Source organism: Vanessa atalanta, chromosome 22, assembly GCF_905147765.1.
Source record: "Vanessa atalanta chromosome 22, ilVanAtal1.2, whole genome shotgun sequence".
Lineage (NCBI taxonomy): Eukaryota > Metazoa > Arthropoda > Insecta > Lepidoptera > Nymphalidae > Vanessa > Vanessa atalanta.
Window position 1 is genome coordinate 6,516,593 of NC_061892.1, and position 19,360 is coordinate 6,535,952.

Consider the following 19,360-nt stretch of genomic DNA (forward strand, 5'->3'; position numbering starts at 1 on the left):
ATATAAAAGTATATTACATTACATTTGCATACATTAACAGCCTGTAAATTACCAGCTGCTGGTCTAAGGGCTCCTCTTCATTTGAGGAGAAGGTATGAAGCATAATCCACCACGCTGCTCCAATGCGGGTTGGTGGAATACCGAGCCCGAGCGCCGAGCTCGAGACGAATTATAAACACAAATTAAGCACATGAAAATCCAGTGATGCTTAATGCGTAATGCGTGTTGGTGGAATACACATGTGGCAGAATTTCGTTAAAATTAGACACATACTGGTCTCTTCACGATGTTTTCCTTCACCGCCGAGCACGAGATGAATTATAAACACAAATTAAGTACATGAAAATTTAGTGGTGCCTGCCTGGGTTTGAACTCGAAATCATCGGTTCAGATGCACGCGTTCTAACCATCATCTTTGGCCATCTCGGCTCTTAAAAGTATATCATAGTAATAAAATGCATGACCAGCTCAAGATGCCTAGATAGTTAAGGCCGGCCCTGTGATGGTAGTTGGTGCAGTCGTATATTTTAATAATCATAGAAACTGACTCACATAGTACTGTTTTGTTAACGCCCGAAGCGCTGTTTGTTTTTACATCCAAAGATGTCACTAAATTTTCAGAAACATTAATTATTTACTGGCAATACTAACCGGTGCATGATTTGCACCTATTTTATATTTATTGATGGATTCTTAAAGATTATCATTAAATCTGGAGAGGCTGTATATAAAATTTCATAGTTCAAAGTTACTATAATATAGTATTATAAATTATAAATAATTTTTTTTTTGGAAAATTTAATTAAATTAAAAATCAAAATCGGAACTTCACATTATTTTTTTAAATGAAACTTCTTCATCACTCGACATATTTATTATGTCGTAAAGTTTTAACAAAATAATAATTTCTATATAGATAAAATTAAAAAACAAAACATGCTTATTTATCATACACAACAAAGTATTTCAAATCATCATTTTGCAGAATTTAATTTAATTCAAGCCTATCACCGTTTCGCAGAAGGACCGACAAGAAACCCTAAGTATTTACTCCTTTCCATTAATTTAATGAAATACTTTTATAACATATTATTATTTATTTTATATATTCTGCCTGAAATATCAACAGCTAATTAAATACTGAGTTTAATAAATACTATATCAAAAATAATCTTGTCCATACTGATTTAATAGAAAATCGACCCTTTTTTTTTGTCCGAGTTTATTTAATTTTCCTTAAATTGTTATGTAGCGATTATTATTTTTCTTTAATGAAAGGATACCCTTATAAGTAAGAAACAAGTTATACGAGTATCTTGCACTAGATTTAACAAATACTAAATATACGTTTTCTTATTATCTAGATATAAATTGTATTAAGTAATGCACCTTAAGTATTTAAGTTACGTGAGAGCTTAAAATACCTAAATGTCTTATACACTTAAAACTAAAGCCAAACACAATATATTATTATTAGTAATAAAGTGTAGTTTCAGTTAATTTCCATTCAAACAAATTATGAGGAAAAACAGATAATTTTTTTTTTAGTATCGTATATGGTCGATATGATTATGTAAGTTCGATGTCGTATCGATATCACAATGTGTAAAACCCCACAATGTAGTTAGTTAAACAAATGTTCCAATTTCCACTGGATGTTGTACGTCACCGACAGATGGCCGTCAAAGCTTTGCTCATTTCCTCCAGGAAACTGGTCGTGAGCTTCGTTTCCAAGGTTGGATATACGCAAGAGTTGAGTTTTGTTACGTATCGCTATGTGCGAAATTTTATATCGATTGTGTATGTTCGGTTTTATGTTGATATAATTAATGTATGTAGATAAAAGTTGTTATAAAAACTGCTATATATAGTAAATGTTAAGCTATGATGGAAATTTAGAAAAAAAAAAGAAGATTAGATTCAATATTTCGAACAGAAAGAAACAAAAGTAAACACACACAACAACAAAATAAATAAAGTTCTAAGTATTATATACTCTTAATAAATTCAAAATTAAAAAACATTTAGTGGAATGGCTACTTACACGATGACACGGTGAAACTGAAATGCTACTCAAAATTTTAATTTAATAATGTTGATATAAAATACGAATATTTACATTCAATAAGTAAATAATAAACATTTTACACAATAATAAATATTAATATGCATAAAAACACACACACACACACACACACACACTCACACTCACCCACGCACAAATATACATCAACACTTACCATAGTAAAGAATATAAGTGAAAGCCAAATTTAAATATAATATGTATTTAATTTAAGTAAAAACAATAAGTGCATTAATAAATTCACATTTTTGTTAATTAGAAAAAAAAAATCTTACTATAATGTATTTAGTTGGTAAAATGCTTCAACTGTTTTTAGGAGAAAACTGTCGCTTAAAGTACAGGTTTTACATGACTCAGTGACAGTAGATTTGAAATTACAAGCTGAACCTGCGACTTTGCCCGCGCGAAATTTATCAAACTTTACCTATAGCATACAAACCTTCACCCCTATTTACTGTCGGATGATTTAAACAAAGTAGCCTACGAATTTCCCCGGGACTTAAACTATCTCCAGACTTAATTTCATCTAAAACGGTACAGCGATTTATTCGTGGAGAGGTAACAGAGTTACTTTCTGATGATGTAAATTGTTCTCGTAATATCCATCCCCTTATTAGAACTCTAAAAAAATATAATTTTCTAAAATTTAATTTAAGATAATTGTATTTTTTGTTGTATTTAATTTGGAGGAAACCTATATCTATAAAGTGGACACATGCAGCAACTAGAAATACAAATTACCCACATGCAAATTAGGTGGTACTTGCCCGGATGTAAATCTGCGACGTATATATATAGACGTGTTCTAACCACTACGCCATCTCCGACTGACTTCAGGTAAACCGATTTTACCCTAGATTGGTCTGGCAAATATAGCTAGGAATGCTGGCCGATTATATCGAACTTTCCGGGTTGTGATGTCAATCATTGATTCCGAATACGTTTTTATCTTATATATATAATACGTCTTACATTAAAGTTTATCAATAATTTACTGGTTACACATGGGCAAAAAAATTACATTTCTTCAAAAAGTATTTTGCAAGGTAAGGACAACTTTATTACCAAGTAGTAAGTATCATATTTGTCGGAAATATTAAAAGAGTTTCTTAATTCTATATTGATAATAATAATTATCGACATATAGTTTACTGTGTATGGACTATGTAAACTAAAAATGTATTAAGAAGCGTCAAGTTCTATGAAATAAAACCCAATCAAATTAATTTTTTTTTTATTTATAATATATATCTATATCACTCTAAAATAATATCTTTAAAGATTACAAAATGTAATTCTTCTGTATTAATTTATTCATTTACAATGGCGCGCCCCTCCACGTAACATTAATGTCCGCGTGCATTAGTATGAGTGAGTGACGTACTATACGTGCTTCGAAGATGTGTGCGTGAGTGACTACGAGTGACTACGAGTAATGACAGCAAAAACGTACAGTATAAATTATATTTGTTATATATGTTCTATTAAAAAAAAAATACATTAAATGTGGAGGGGCGCGCCTACGTCAGTGTATATGGATGCTGATGATTATTTTTTGTGTGTTTTTAAATGTCTCTGGATGGTTTAAATTAAACCCGATAGATGGCGCTACAATCGGGATCAAGTTTATATTTTTCGCCAAAAAAATTCTAATTCCCAAATATAATTTCACCCGTCATTACATCGTCATTACATCAGCATTACATATATATAAATAAAGGCGAAACAAATTATTTGTGACGTAATCTACAAAGATCGCGTTCCAAAATCAGAAATAACTAAAATAAAAGATAAATGCTCGGCTTTTATGCCAGATAATTATAGATTATTGATATACATATATCAGTTCAAATATAACATGAGTAATTTCGTCAACGTTGTCATCAGTCAGGATGGCCGAGCGGTCTAAGGCGCCAGACTCAAGGTTTCCTTGCTCGCTAAGCGAGTGTGAGCTGTTCTGGTCCTCTATGAGGGCGTGGGTTCGAATCCCACTTCTGACAAAATATTTTTTTCGTTTTAAATTTATTTCAGGATTAAACAAATATAACAAATATAAAAATATTATAGTTATAAATATTTTGTTTATGAAATATATTTTTTTATTGAATTTCAATATATTTACTTGTTGGGCTTTATGCAAGATCGTATGCTATCCAGAGTTCCACCTCATCATATATTCTCATATATATTACCGCCTTCTCGTCCTACATTCTACAAACAAGCAGAAATATGTTTGTATTGTATTGTTTGTTCCAGTTTGAAATGTAAGTGAGCCAGTGTAACTACAGGTGCAAGGGATATACCATCTCAGCTCCTAAATTCATTGGCCTATTGATACATAATCAATGAAAAGAAAATCATACTTTGCCAATGTCTACGGGCTGACTGGTACAAGCACTAAGCACACTAACCTTTGTGTGGCCCATTCAATACCTACATTCCAAGAACATTAACAAAAAAAAACGTTGCTTTTATGTATAATATTCATAATATTATTTTAATTTTATATATATTAAATAGCAGACACAATTATATAAATTAATAAAGTTTGAGAATTAACTTTAATTAATTAACAGACCATAAATAAAATTGTTTCCATGTGTTTCCCATATTTATTAAAACAATAACATAAAATAGTAAATAAATAAGAGAAAAGGGCATAACTATTATTCCTTACGTGATGATGTCCGTCAGTTCACTCTACTGTAAGTCGGGTAAAAGAACTTCTTTCCAAAATTATCTGAAAATTCAGCGAGATTTAGTGAACCAAGACGGATAGAAGTTGGCAGAATCAAAATCAGGCCCTACTGATAACTTATCAACATACTATTTATACATGATGATGTCCCTTGTGCCTGTAGTTACATTGGCTCACTCATCCTTCAAACCGGAACACAACAATACTGAGTACTGCTGTTTGGCGGTAGAATATCTGATGAGTGGATGGTACCTACCCAGACGGGCTTGCACAAAGCCCTACTACCAAGAAACTATTTAATAAATGTCAAAAATATTTTATGCTAACAATTGGGTGACTAAGATCATCAGTCATCATTTGGTGACTAAGACGCTCTCACCTTTTTCGGGCACCGCACGGCTTTGTCATATGATAACTACACCACTGGCTATAAATGTTAAACGGCCAGCTCATCCGTCCACATATTTCTCTAAGCCTCGTAAGATCTAATGGAACGTAAAACGTGTTTTGACCCCATGTTATAAATTTCCAAAAGCATGCACTCCCCCCTAACTCTTCTCGACCTTACTGAAAACCCTAGAGATTCGAAGTCACAAAATCCATTTAACTTTCTAATTAACTAATTTTACATTTTCACCGACCACTATTTACCACGAAGCAAGACGGAACATATTATATTCAGCCCCAGAGGCATTGACGTCATAAAAACGCTCCTAGTTTGATGTCTGTAAGCTAAAATACGGGTTGGTGGATACACATGTTGCAGAATTTCGTTGAAATTTGACACATGCAGGTTTCTTCACGATGTTTTCCTTCACCGCCGAGTACTAGATGAATTATAAACACAAATTAAGGACATGAAAATTCAGCGGTGTCTGCCTGGGTTTGAACCCGTAATCACCGTTTAACATGCACGCGTTCTATCACTGGGCCACTTTTGCATCGTTGTTATCTAATTGGTAACATATGGTATATACTGTATTAAAAGTTTTAATATATATGTATTATAATATAACGGGGAATTGATTTGTTTTAGGGGAATGCTTAAATATTTAACTTCCTTATAGTTTTTTACACTTCTGTGTGTTTTTCAAATAAAACGATAATTTTTATTGGTATTTTTTATACTCTGTACGTATACATAGAAAGTAGAAAATGATACGATTATTAATCAAATTAAGTTAATTTTGTAGATAAAATTATAAAAATATTTTGTCAGAAGTGGGATTCGAACCCACGCCCTCAGAGAGGACCAGAACAACTCACACCTGTAGAACAGGCAAGGAAACCTTGAGTCTGGCGCCTTAGACCGCTCGGCCATCCTGACTGATGGCTACTAATGCAAAATTATTAGTAACTAAACAAAATGTATTAAGAATTAAAACCATAAGTCCATTAAGGATTTAATACTTATTCGTCTCTATTAAGTCCAGCTTAAGCACTAGATCGCAAGATATAGAACTTTACGCTGCCTTTACTTTAATACAACATTGCAACATCGATTCAACAAGACTAGGACAGAAATAACTCACACGTATGTAACTTGTATGGTAATAATTCAATCTTTCCTTACTAAAATATTAATAATAAATTTAATATTTAATTATTTACATATTATTATACATATTAGCGATGTAAAAAGTCGCAGGATCGATGAAACGGCTGGCTGTTTGGGCGACTGTCGTCGTCACTCCAATTACAAAAAAAAAAAACAGTTAATCTATGTAATGTGTATGAAAAGAGGTTACCATATTTTATATATATATATATATATATATATGGTCATAATAACTGAGTCCAATATATTTAATTCTTAGCTCATAAAATATTTATTTGCGATAGATTCGTTACCAATCTAATAATAGCAATTATAATTTAGCTACATAATATTTTCATATTTTTTTATATTTCAAGAATAACAGAATCCAAAAGGAAATTTATCTACCTAGAAATTAATTATCTGACTAGGTAAGTTATGAGTACTGTCGCCCAAAGAAACTGTTCTAATTTTAAATAAAATAAATATATTGCTTATTTACAGAACCCTCTACAATAACAGTTAAAAGGGTATCCTTTTTAGTACAAGAGAATTTAAACAAAAGTACGAGTGAACACAAATAAATAAATTATAAGGAGTGGAAAGAAAAATATAAATAGAATAAAGTATTTGTGTGTATGAATGTGTAGGTGTGTGTAACGTATAGGTGAATGATGGATTCAATAAAGATTCCATTCACGCTTGATGTTCTAAATTCAAAAAAATTCAAATCCTGAAAATCCAATACCATCGATTTCTCTCTCCGAGCATAGACCATACCAATTTTATCTAACTACACCAAAAATTCGTCAATCAGCGCTTGACCGGCAGACCGTTGACAAATTAATGTAATAAAAATTGATAGAAACGCTATTTTCATTTTTCAATATGAACGTATTTTAAACTTTGAAATAGTGTTTTTGGAAAAGCATCAACTTTATAAACTATTTATTAAAAAATCGTTACTAATATTTTTTTTTTGTTGTATATTTTTTATTTGAAATTTAACATATTATATAAACTTTTTTGCTTGATAATAATTTAATAACTATAAATGTGTTCAATAAGAACATTATAGCTATGATTGCATCAATATTTAAAAAAATAAATTCCAATTATTCTAATTTTAAAATTAAACATCTGAATTAAAACGTAGACGAAATTATTCCATAATTAAAAATTATTTTGTTAAATTATATTACAAAAAAAACTTACAGAAACCATCTAAAGCAAAATCACTAAAATTTCCTTTTCAACATTTTCTGGGACAGTCGAGATTCGTATCGTTATAATTTCAAATTCTCACGTTTCCTTTACCTACAAAAACTTTATTTTATGAATTCTAATCCTAGAAAAAAAGTAAAAATCTTCTGATCACTTCTATGAAACATTTGAATTTTAGTTTGTTTAGTTTTAATAGTAAGAATTATTTCTGAAATAAAACAGATACTGTCATTTCTTAATATTTATATACTCGTATAGACCAAATTGTAACGAAAATGATGACGGCCATACTGCTATTTTCCTAAAATTTCAAAAAGAGCACGAATATGATAATTAGAAATGGCAACATTTCATTTTCAAGGTCAAATCTGGGAATAAAACTTTATCCGCGTTTATTGTAATAACATTAATCTCAGAGGAAATGTTTCCAATAAAAGTTTTCGGTCATGAGAAGCGGTTTGGGCTTTTCGGATTGACGTCCCACTTTCTTAACAACGGTGAAAACAATATCATAATAGATGCCAAAAAAGGAAATATTATTAATGTAACAAGGTTAGATAAATCAATTTATATAATATTTATTATCAATTATAATAAATAATCACCATTGCTGTTTATTCTCATACCTTAAATAAATGACCCGATATAATTACAGTATTAAAATAAAAACATCGAAAAGCAAATCACTAAACTAAAGTTGGATCAGCTCAGTCATACGATATCTTCCTCAAAATTATATGAATAACTAATTTCGACTAACGCGTCACACTTGCATGGTAATATTCGACGTGTAGTTCCCACTTCAACACCACATCATATAGGCGTAACATTCAATAATAATACTTGTAATAATTTAATGGAGAAGGCACAAATAAATAGTTAAAATCATAAAAAAGTAAAGTAAAGCAACAGTCTGTAAATAGTCCCTAATAACCCCTCTTTTTGAGGAGAAGGTTGGGAGTCAACTCCACTACGCTTCTCCAATATGTGAAGGATACGCTAGTGGAAGAATTTCATTGAAATGAGACACATGCAGCATTCCTCACGATGTTTTCCATCACAGCTGAGCACGAGAAGAGTTATAAATAGAAATTATCCATCCATGGTGTATAATATTTTAAGAAAACACTGATTATAATTTGAGCTGAAAGGGGCATTCTAGTAAAGTAAATACCTGTCTCGTAGCTTACTTATAAGGCTTCAAATCCCCAGAATATAAGGTCAAAATCTTGGTCAAAACTTAGATAAATAAAAAAAGGTAATGACTTTTTATGTCTCTATATAATATAATATAATTCGCAGCTGTTATCAAATTGGCACTGTTTAAATCTCGTGTCCTGCATCCTGTGCTCGTGACAGATTGCTGTCTGGTTAGACTTAGAGAGTGCTTAAAAATACTCTGGTTTTATCACATTCAATTTGTCTTTATATATCCTTTGTTTTAAGCATATACTAAGCATTTGGCTAGTCTCCATTGGGAATAGCCGCAGTGGCCAAATCGATCAGTAGAACATTAAGGATGCTAATAAAGATTATTTAGTAAATTAAACGATACATATCGCCTCTACTTTATGCTATTTTAGGTCTTAATGTGTAATCAATTAAAACTATAATTTTATAATTATTAAGCAAATATATTTCGTTTAAATAGTCATATTTTTTTTTATTTCTCAGAGTTGTTTGTGACTACACAATTACAACACAACAGACATTCTTAATCCCAATTCCACTAACTCTTAAACTGTTTGTCTTCGCACTAATAGTGCATGAAGAAGCTATTCAGAATAAAATTATATTTTTACTTCGTAAATTATCAGAAAACAAATTCTTGATACCTTACTAATTATATTCTTGAACAATATTTTGTATAAATACTAGTTATTTCGCATCAGTCGTCATCAGTCAGGATGGCCGAGCGGTCTAAGGCGCCAGACTCAAGGTTTCCTTGCCTGCTAAGCAGGTGTGAGCTGTTCTGGTCCTCTCTGAGGGCGTGGGTTCGAATCCCACTTCTGACAAAACGTTTTTTGAAGTGTTTTCTGGCATTATATTATTGTTAAATACTTCGTAAACAATTGTAGCCATTACAGAATGATATTATTTTGTAATTAAATTAATTATTAAAGGTCCGTAAATATGACAATGACCGTTTTATTAATTCAGGACTATATTCTTAAAATGCATTTTATATTATAAACTGTTGTATATGTTTTTGTATTAGGTAAGATTATTTTGCATACACTATCTAAGTCAGAGATTAAAAATAATGGAGTAGGTAATATTAATTAAGCTGGTCGCATGATCTTCTAAGTAGCTTAAATACTTTTTCATTTAGGTATACTCAAACTCAAACTCAAACTCAAATTCCTTTATTCAATATAGAAGTATTACACTTTCTTATTGATTGTCAAGTTAAACACTACCACCGGTTCGGAAAAGAAAACACCCTGACCTGAGAAGAATCGGCGAAAGAAACTCAGCGGGACTTTTTTTTTTTTTTTACGTCAAATTAATTATATACATAATTATATATGAGTAGAAACAGCCAGGAGGCGATCGTTTCATTCCCAAGGTGTGCTATCAAACATAAACTCACTAATTGTATAGTAACCTTTCGCACACAAGCGTTCCTTAACAATTTTTTTAAATTTCGCAACAGAAGCATTTTGAACGCTTTCTGGGATCCTGTTGTAGAAGCGTATACATTGCCCCACAAAAGAGTTACTGACTCTATGCAGTCGAGTAACAGGAGTAACAAGATTGTGTTTGTTCCTTGTACCAACGTTATGAGAATCACATTTTCTCATAAAAACATTAATATTTTTCCGTACATACAAAACATTACAGAATATATATTGAGAAGCAACAGTCAATATCTTAATTTCTTTAAATTTATACCTCAAAGATTCCTTGGCTCCCAGGTTATAGATTGCGCGAATAGCCCTCTTCTGCAGCACAAATATAGTATGGATAGCGGCTGCGTTACCCCAAAGCATAATACCGTACGACATTATACTGTGAAAGTAACTGAAATAAACTAGGCGAGCCGTATCAACATCGGTAAATAATCTAATTTTTTTGACCGCAAATGCCGCAGAACTCAGTCTACCCGCCAATCCGTTTATATGGGGGAGCCACTGTAGTTGGCATCAAGAGTAAGGCCAAGAAATTCAGTTGTTTCAACTGGATCCATCGATTCCCCATTGATAAGTACATCGGGTTTTACATTTTGCACGTTTGGTGTGCTAAATTTTACAATTTTAGTTTTTTTATTATTCAGCCTAAGATTATTTACGCTAAACCAGTGTACTATATCAGACATAGCATTGTTTACATCGTCATACTGTACCTGTTTCCTATTAATTTTAAAAACCAAAGAGGTATCATCAGCAAACAATACTATATCATGTTTGTTCCCAACAAGAAAGGGCAAGTCATTAATATATATGAGGAATAGAAAAGGTCCAAGAATTGATCCTTGTGGGACCCCCATACCAACTAAGACCCCAGGAGACCTTGTCCCTTTAACGTCAACCCTCTGAATTCTATTGTTAAGATAAGAAGTCAGAAGGTCGAGTGCACATTCTCTAATTCCATAGTGATATAGTTTCCTGACCAGAGTTTCATGTTGAACACAATCAAAGGCTTTGGATAAGTCGCAGAAAATCCCTAAGGCATCCTGCGACCTCTCCCAGGCTTCATAGATATTTCTTATTAGTTCGATACCTGCGTCGGTAGTCGAGCGACCCCTCGTAAATCCAAATTGTTTTCTATGAAGCAGATTGTATCTATTGAAATATGCTAATAATTGATTTAAAATAATTTTTTCAAATATTTTGCTGAGGGTTGGTAGTATCGAGATTGGCCTATAATTGTTAGGATCTGAAGAGCTACCAGATTTAAATATTGGAATGACTTTACTATGTTTCATCAGGTCAGGAAATACACCACGTTGAACACAATCATTGAATATTATCGCAAGATAAGGTGCAATTAGATCAATAATTGAATTAATCACCTTTACAGAAATACCCCATAGATCAGCAGTTTTCTTAATGTCTAATGACCTAAATGTACAAATTATGTCATTGGTGTTTACAGGGGTAAAATTAAATTTTGATTTGCATTCACGTACATTTTCTTTCATTAATGATTCGGCAACTGCTGGAGAAGAAATAAGTAACTTAGTTGTAGAAACTGGTATGTCAGCAAAAAATTGTTCAAAAACTGAAGCAACTTCCCGTTCACTATTTATGACTTTATTATTATAATTTAAGTTCAATTCGGAGCTGCGACTGCCACCTCTACCAGTTTCACAATTAATAATTTTCCAAGTCATTTTTATTTTGTCATGTGCATTCTTAATTCTATTTTTTATAGTTAAAGACTTTGCCAAAAAGCACACTTTTCTAAATAATTTTGAATAGTTACTTACATAGTTGGCAAAAGTGGCACTGTGATTGTACGTCCTTTCATTGTAAAGCTCGTACATTCGTTGCCTACTTTTATGAATTCCAATAGTAGCCCAATCATTGAATTTTAAAAAGTTTTTTGTATTAACTGTTTTAGAAGTGAATATTGCATCAAACTTGTTTCTAATTAATTTAAATAGATTATTATACAAAGCATTGGGGTTATCACTAAAAGATAAGTGTGGTAGATTAGCCAAAATATTACTTCTAAACTTCTCAATACGACTAGTGGTCAAAGGAACAAACATTATTTTTTCGGAATTGCTTATTTTTTTAACATGGAAGTTAAATAAAGCTTGTTGTCCACAATGATCTGAATTTAGTTTATTAATTATAATTTTATTTTGTGGAATATGGGTTGCAAATATGTTATCTATGCAAGTTGCTGTGGAATCTGTTATTCTAGTTGGTTCTAAGAACAGATTTACCAGATTATATGAACTTAACAATGATCTGAATCTAATACTTGTGGTTGTATTATGCAGTAAATTTATATTAAAATCTCCACATACATATAGGGAATCAAACTGATTGATTTTAATCTTTTCATTTTTATTTTCAACACGTTTTGTTATTTGAAATATCTGGAATAAAACGCTATACAAATAATCTTTTAATCTAAATATATATTTAATTATAATATTTTAACTGAAAGAAAATACTTTTATATCGTTTTAATATGATATAAGGAAATAAATAAGGGCAATACAAATAAAATAGATATACAATTTTTTATACTCTCGTGGCTTGAATAAGATTTCAAGCCTTTGACTTGTGCTTTCGGTCCGATAGAGTCAAATTTACCATCTCATGCTATAAATAACGATGCACTCTCTTTTTGCTAGCACTTGTGCAATATAGAAAGTCCAACGTTTAATCCTATCAATTAGCACTAAGTATATTAACCGTGCAAGGTTGTGAGATATAGTACAAAGATTCACTTATTATCCATGTTAAGCCGTAAAAATTAAAAACTTATTTTTGTAAAGACATTTTGTTTAAACTGTTTTCTGAATCACGCTAACGTTTGGTTAACCCCGATATATAACAGGATAGATAGATACTTTGATATGATAGAATTGACATTTTGGTTCGTTTTGTTTTATTGCAATCTTGTAACCGTAACATATTTCAACCGGAACTACTTCCGTAGTTTTTTTACGTACGACAAATAAAGTTCACATGTATCGCTATGTAATCCACTACACCACAATATTTCCCTTGTAACAATTTATTATACAAGGCTATGTCTAATCTCCACAAAAATTTAATGGAAACAAGGAGCCATCACCAATCGCCATCCAACTGAGATTATAAGTTTATTTTTTGTGGATACCCAACGAATTAAATATACCGTATCCTTTTTTAAAAGCATTTACACTTCATGATGTATTTTCGACTTGCATCGTATTTGACAAAGATACTCTGGACTAAGCAAATTCCAGATAGAATAAACCTCAATGAGATACTATCGAAGTCTGTAAATATATATTGGTAACTATAAAATATAATGTGTTTTTAATGAAAATTTAATAAGTATAGGATTCTGACTGACTGAACTAAAAGCCATTTCAAGGAATGGATGAATGGATGATGAAGGATGAATGGGTTCAAGCCTCGAGAATTACCTCTTTACCCGTTCTTCTCCACTCGGGTAGTCGCGGCTACCGCTTCAACCATTTTGGCCTGAGCCAGGATTAGACTAGACCCAGTGGCTATAATAATACTGATTTTGCTAGTATAAGTTACTGTACAAAAAAATGGAACAGGACTATTACTTCTAAATCTTAATTGTACCTAATCGTTCTTTAACCAAATAGTAATTTTCCTTTGTTAGGAAATCTCTTAAAGGAATAGACATGCTTTTAAATTATTTTCTTGTCATTTTATCTTTACTTATTTACAAATAAACAAAGTTTTAAATAAGTAAATAAATTTGCGCCGAAAGTACTTAGTGGAAAGATAACTTTAAATTTCAATCTCAAAATAATAATTGCGGGCAAGTACTTATAGTTAGTTATAATAATAGCTCATCTCATAGACAGCATCTTTCGGGTGAAATTTGCCTCCGTCATTAACTGATTGTTACTCCACTTCTAAAGAAATATATGGAATCGAGTAAATAAAAAATGCCGTATCCACCTTTACAAACATTTCCACTTCTCGGTGTAGTTTCGACACGGCGCGAGTGTGACATAGATACGTCAGGTGTGGCCTGTCCGGACTCCGCCGACCGTGTAATTCTATGTGAAGGGATATCAGCAAGCCTTTGCAAGTGGCAAATATATTCATAGGTGTTGTTCGGAAAACGAAATTTATGTAAAGGTTTTGGTTTAACGAATATATTTGTACGTCGGAAATGATGAATGTTTTAATGTCGTTCGTTTTTTTTTTTGGATCTGTTAAGTTTTTTGGGATAAAGGTAACATCCAGTAAGTAATTTCTCTTTAGATGGCATGATAATATTTATTTATTTTGTTTATTTTATTACTTTTAATACCTGCTATAACATACGGTACCGAAACGTGGATCGGAATTTAAATTCGTTTATTGTGCTTTAGAGTTATTCTTGAAATATATTTGAAGGCCAAAATCAGATACGAGATTATCTGGAGAAGATCTAGCAGAGCTTGCAAAATTAACAGACTAAGGTGGCACTGAGCAAATCACGTGAGGAAAAAATGGCCATTGGAGCAGAGGAGTCCTAGGGTGTAGATCACAGTTCAAGAAACAAAGTGCTCCCTTCCAAGTTTCTCCTCCAGCCAGGTGGACCAATGACCAGAAGAAAAGGCATGACCTAACTGAATGTCGAAAGCAGACAGCTGAAAACACATTGGCGCCTTGCTAGAAGACTATGTCTAGTAGTGGAGTATGATTGGCTGAATGATGATATGTTATGGTATTTAGAAGTACTAAGCAATTTAGTATTGTATTACCAACATTTCCCATTTTTTACTAAATTAATTAGTTATTAAAATGAAGATAAAAATTTAAGTATTAATTTTAATCTGGCACAGAAACAATAGTCAAGAAACAGAATATCTACAACATTTTGAAGAACAAAATTGACAATTTATTTATTAGTAATCTTATGAAAGAGATTGAATTCAGCTAAATTTTCTTTGGTAGGGACGTAAAAGGGATAAAAACACAATGAAATAAGTTTACAAGTTTGAAAGACGCATCATTATTCAAATAACTTTTTCGTGAAGTGCGTAAAACGTGACTTTACTAAGAATATTGGGATAGGAACCACACTTGTCCGACGGTAGACGTATAAATTGTGAGCCATAAATATCCCACTGCTGGACTGAGACCTCCTCTCCTGTTGTGATTACCCGACACGTGCAGGTTTTCTTTTACCATCAATCACGAGATTAATGATGAGATTATAACGTATTAAAAGTTTATTTCATATTTCATATACTTAGTATAATTTAAAATATCTTTTCGCAGTGCTATTTTATAAACACTTTTCAGTTCACTCGTGAAAAGTTGATAAACGAGAAATTATGATACGCTAGCTTGAATGATTTAAATGTAATGATTATTATTATTATCAATATCGCATATAACTTACGACATTTTACAATTAATTTGAAGTCAGGGTTTGTGCACGCTCGTCTGATATCACCCATTCATCAGATATTCTACCGCCAAACAGTAAAGTTCAGTATCATTGTGTTCCAGTTTGAAGAGTTAGTGAGCCAGTGTAACTACAGGCACATGGAACATAATATCTTAGCTTCCAAGGTTGGTTTGATATACCTAGAGGCTAATATTTCTTACGTCATCAGCCTACCTCTTACATAAAAATTATGTATAGGATAGCACTCTATAATACTGTTAAAGATGTATATTATCCCCTATATATCTATCTCCTTTAATCATAAAATAAAGTGTAGTCATTAATATATTTAATATTATAAAACTTAATATAGATATAACAAAAACTATCTGATATATATGATGAACGATCATAAATTAAACTAAATTGTTTATTTGATTAAACAATTTCAAAAACAATAGTATTCTAATAATACAATATTAGATATACATTTTTATTTTTATTTTTTTATTATATTCAAATTATTCTAAGAATAGACCAATTAGAGATAAAATAATTTAACACCTTTCGAAAGTTTTGTAACGGATTTTGTTCATGAAAAGTTTTAGGAACTTTATCTAACAATATTACAATGTTCAAAAACCTTCACGAACAGACGAGAATATTCTAGAAAATACGATCTGATGAATTATACTTACTATTTACAGAATAAAATTAAACTCCGTGATAATGATTCATTTCGCTACCTTATTAAACTTTGAAATTACAGAAGTAGAAATCTTTAGACAAGCCCCTAAAAACTATACAACGAATTAACTTAAATACGAAAATAAGAAATATGCGTGTAGACGAGATATGTTAGGAAAAATAAACGCTATTGTATGTTCTTCCTTGGGGCTTACGTTTGCTTTATAGCAAATTCCATCAAATTCGGTTCAGTAGCTAAACCGGGAAAGCGTAACGTACAGACGGCTTACTTTCGCCTTTATAATATTAGTATAGAATAACTAAATATTTGCACGCAGTTTTTTTTTTAAATAAACTGTATTTGTTTATAGTAATAAAAGTATTTGTATTAGAAAAGGAAATTTTCGTTCAGCATTAGATTTTTTTTTCTTGTTTGAAAACGATAGCGTTTCATAATTTCATTTATATTTTCATTTTTTTAATTTTTTTTTTTTCAATATTAAAACAAAAGTAAATTCAAGTTAACATAACCATCGGGATTTTATTAACATAAAATAGACTACACTAAAGACCCAAATGTATGTATATCAAAAACGTATGCACATATACAAGGAAATCTTTAGATCGTCCCTTAGATTATGACAATAAAAAGGGTTCCGATAGACATATTTCACAGTTCGTTTAGAAAGTTTGAGAACCGAACGATATTACAGTATTTCACGGTTACTTGAAATAAACCAGTTGTTACTTTTTATATTTATTAATTCACAATATTGGAAAGAAGATCACGAGAAGATATAGAGATTTACTATCTTAAAAGAAGTATGGATTTCAATTGAAAGGTTTTTAATGCTATAGAATTATTTTTATTTGGTTTTGGGCTTGTCGACGGAAGACCTGGTGGTACCGAATCTATCGGGAACATGCGGATTAACAGAAAATTCCAGGTTAAATCTGAGCCCAATAAATCTAAAAAGAAATTTGACTAATGTTCTTTTACTCCACTCATGTATCTTTATCATTCAGTATTCCATTTTTTTTCCAAAAGCGTCTTCCGTCTTACATCGTCGATTTCTTAACAGGTTTTAATCATCTCACGATTGCAATACGAAGAGAGTTCTTCCTAAATAGCACAATAACATACGTTTAATCTTACTACTGATTCCAACAAAAGAAATGCTGATGGCAAGGGACTTAGTAATTCCCCTACACCGATATCCCTACCCTCAACCTCGCCCTCTTTAATAAAACCCACAGATGCACAATAACAGTGTCCCTTCATTAAATCACGAATGCGTAATACGCCATGTAATTGTATGATTCACTTTTGAGGGGTTGAAAATTAAATCTGCGACAAATGGTGGAGAATTTGGACATGAGGGTGTATCTGTTTACATTCTTTAACAGACATAAAACCTTATATATACTAGCGACCCGCCTCGGCTTCGCACGGGTTAAATCCGTTAATAAAAACAATAGTATAATATTATAAATATCATTTATATCTATAGCAATAAGGATCAGTGTAGTTTTCTTTCGTTTGGTATTATTATTGTTAAATTAATTAATTAAAAAAAAAAAAAACTTTATTGTAAAAAAACAATTATGGACAGGACAATATAGCTTTAGCTCTTGGACTAATTTACAGTGTTTCTGGAACCAGTACCTTCTTTTAAATTACTACAAGTCTTTGGCAAATCACAAAAGAATAACAAATAATATTAGTAAATGTAAGCATGCGTAAACATGTGTGTTATGTTTATGTGTGTGTTTGCCTTGTTGTATTTTAAAACTAAAACCGGGTCATCATTTTCACTATACTTCTTTCAGAAAAGTCATTAAAACGTCTTTAATATAGTGGTTGGATAGATTTTTACATTGTGTTAGTCATTAAATCTACTGTCGACTCGAGGCGCGATTGTTTTGTAGTATCTTTGATTACTGGTAAGTGGTTAATTGATAAATTAGTAGGATATGTGGTATCGTTTTAGATAAAGCAAATATATTTATTATAAGTTATATTGAGCGAGAGTAAACTATCCTCCATCGTCCAGACAAGCTGTTATGGTGCACATGACCATCTCATGCCCATTTAAATATATGCACTCACCCAGGATTTACTATAAAACATTATAACAATGTGATGCATGTACATCTGCATATCTGTACCACATAGTATTACATAGGTCGTTAATATATGTGAGAAACATTTTTGGTCCAATCTTACTTCCCTGAGGTACCCCTTATGAAACAAAATCCATGTTGCTAACATTGCCATTGACAGATCGTTTTCGTTTAATTAATATAAATTTCAAGCCACTAAACAGCTTTCCTCCTATACTTTCAAGTCGGGTAAGCAAAATAGGAATCGATACGGTATCGAATGTTTCTTGCAGATCTAGAGATACAGCAAGAAATTTGTGACCTTCGTCAAAATAGTTATTTACTACAGTTGAAAGTTTTAACACAGCGTCTTCCGTAGACCTCTCAGCTCTGAAACTTAATTGATTTTCACTTAATATATTATTTCTTTTGAGATATTGAATAGTAGATAATTCATTTTGAGAAATTGGTCTGTAAACTGCGAAAACAACAACCAGGACATACCAAAGTGGTTTATTTTTATTAAAAAACTTCCCATGTTATATTTCATTTATTAAATATTGTTCGAATATCTTTAAAATTGGTAATAAATAAAATGTTCAATTCGTTAAGAAAATTTAAATTTGAATAGCAACACTACTATGCAAACATATATGCAACAATACTATGCAAAAACAGCACATATTATTACATGTATTTTTATGTCGAAGATTTAAAACGATCCACTTTATTGTAACTCGCCACTAAGTGGCATTCTAGCACATCAACTTTAAAACCGGCATTAATTATTTTAAACAACAATGCGTAGTAATGTAGTCTTCCGGTTTTACGTAGAGTGAGCCAGTGTAACTACAGACACAAGGGAGATAACATCTATGTTTCCATGGTTGGTTGCACGTTGGTGATATGGGAAACGATTAATATTTCTTACAGTAGCAATGTCTAATGGCAGTGACTACTTACCATCAGGAGGCCTATTATATGAATATTA

General features: G+C 31.5%; 3 non-coding genes across 3 annotated transcripts; 2 read left to right on the top strand and 1 right to left on the bottom strand.

Annotated features, from left to right (window-relative positions):
• Positions 1 to 3,969: 3,969 nt before the first annotated feature.
• Positions 3,970 to 4,083, top strand: Trnal-caa. The gene is made up of 2 exons: positions 3,970 to 4,007; positions 4,039 to 4,083. It is a non-coding gene; the product is annotated as a tRNA-Leu (tRNA).
• A 1,911-nt stretch (positions 4,084 to 5,994) lies between these two features.
• Trnal-caa lies at positions 5,995 to 6,108 on the bottom strand. The gene is made up of 2 exons: positions 6,071 to 6,108; positions 5,995 to 6,039 (listed from the first exon to the last, which is right to left on the bottom strand). It is a non-coding gene; the product is annotated as a tRNA-Leu (tRNA).
• A 3,335-nt stretch (positions 6,109 to 9,443) lies between these two features.
• Positions 9,444 to 9,557, top strand: Trnal-caa. Its single transcript has 2 exons — positions 9,444 to 9,481; positions 9,513 to 9,557. It is a non-coding gene; the product is annotated as a tRNA-Leu (tRNA).
• Positions 9,558 to 19,360: the final 9,803 nt, after the last annotated feature.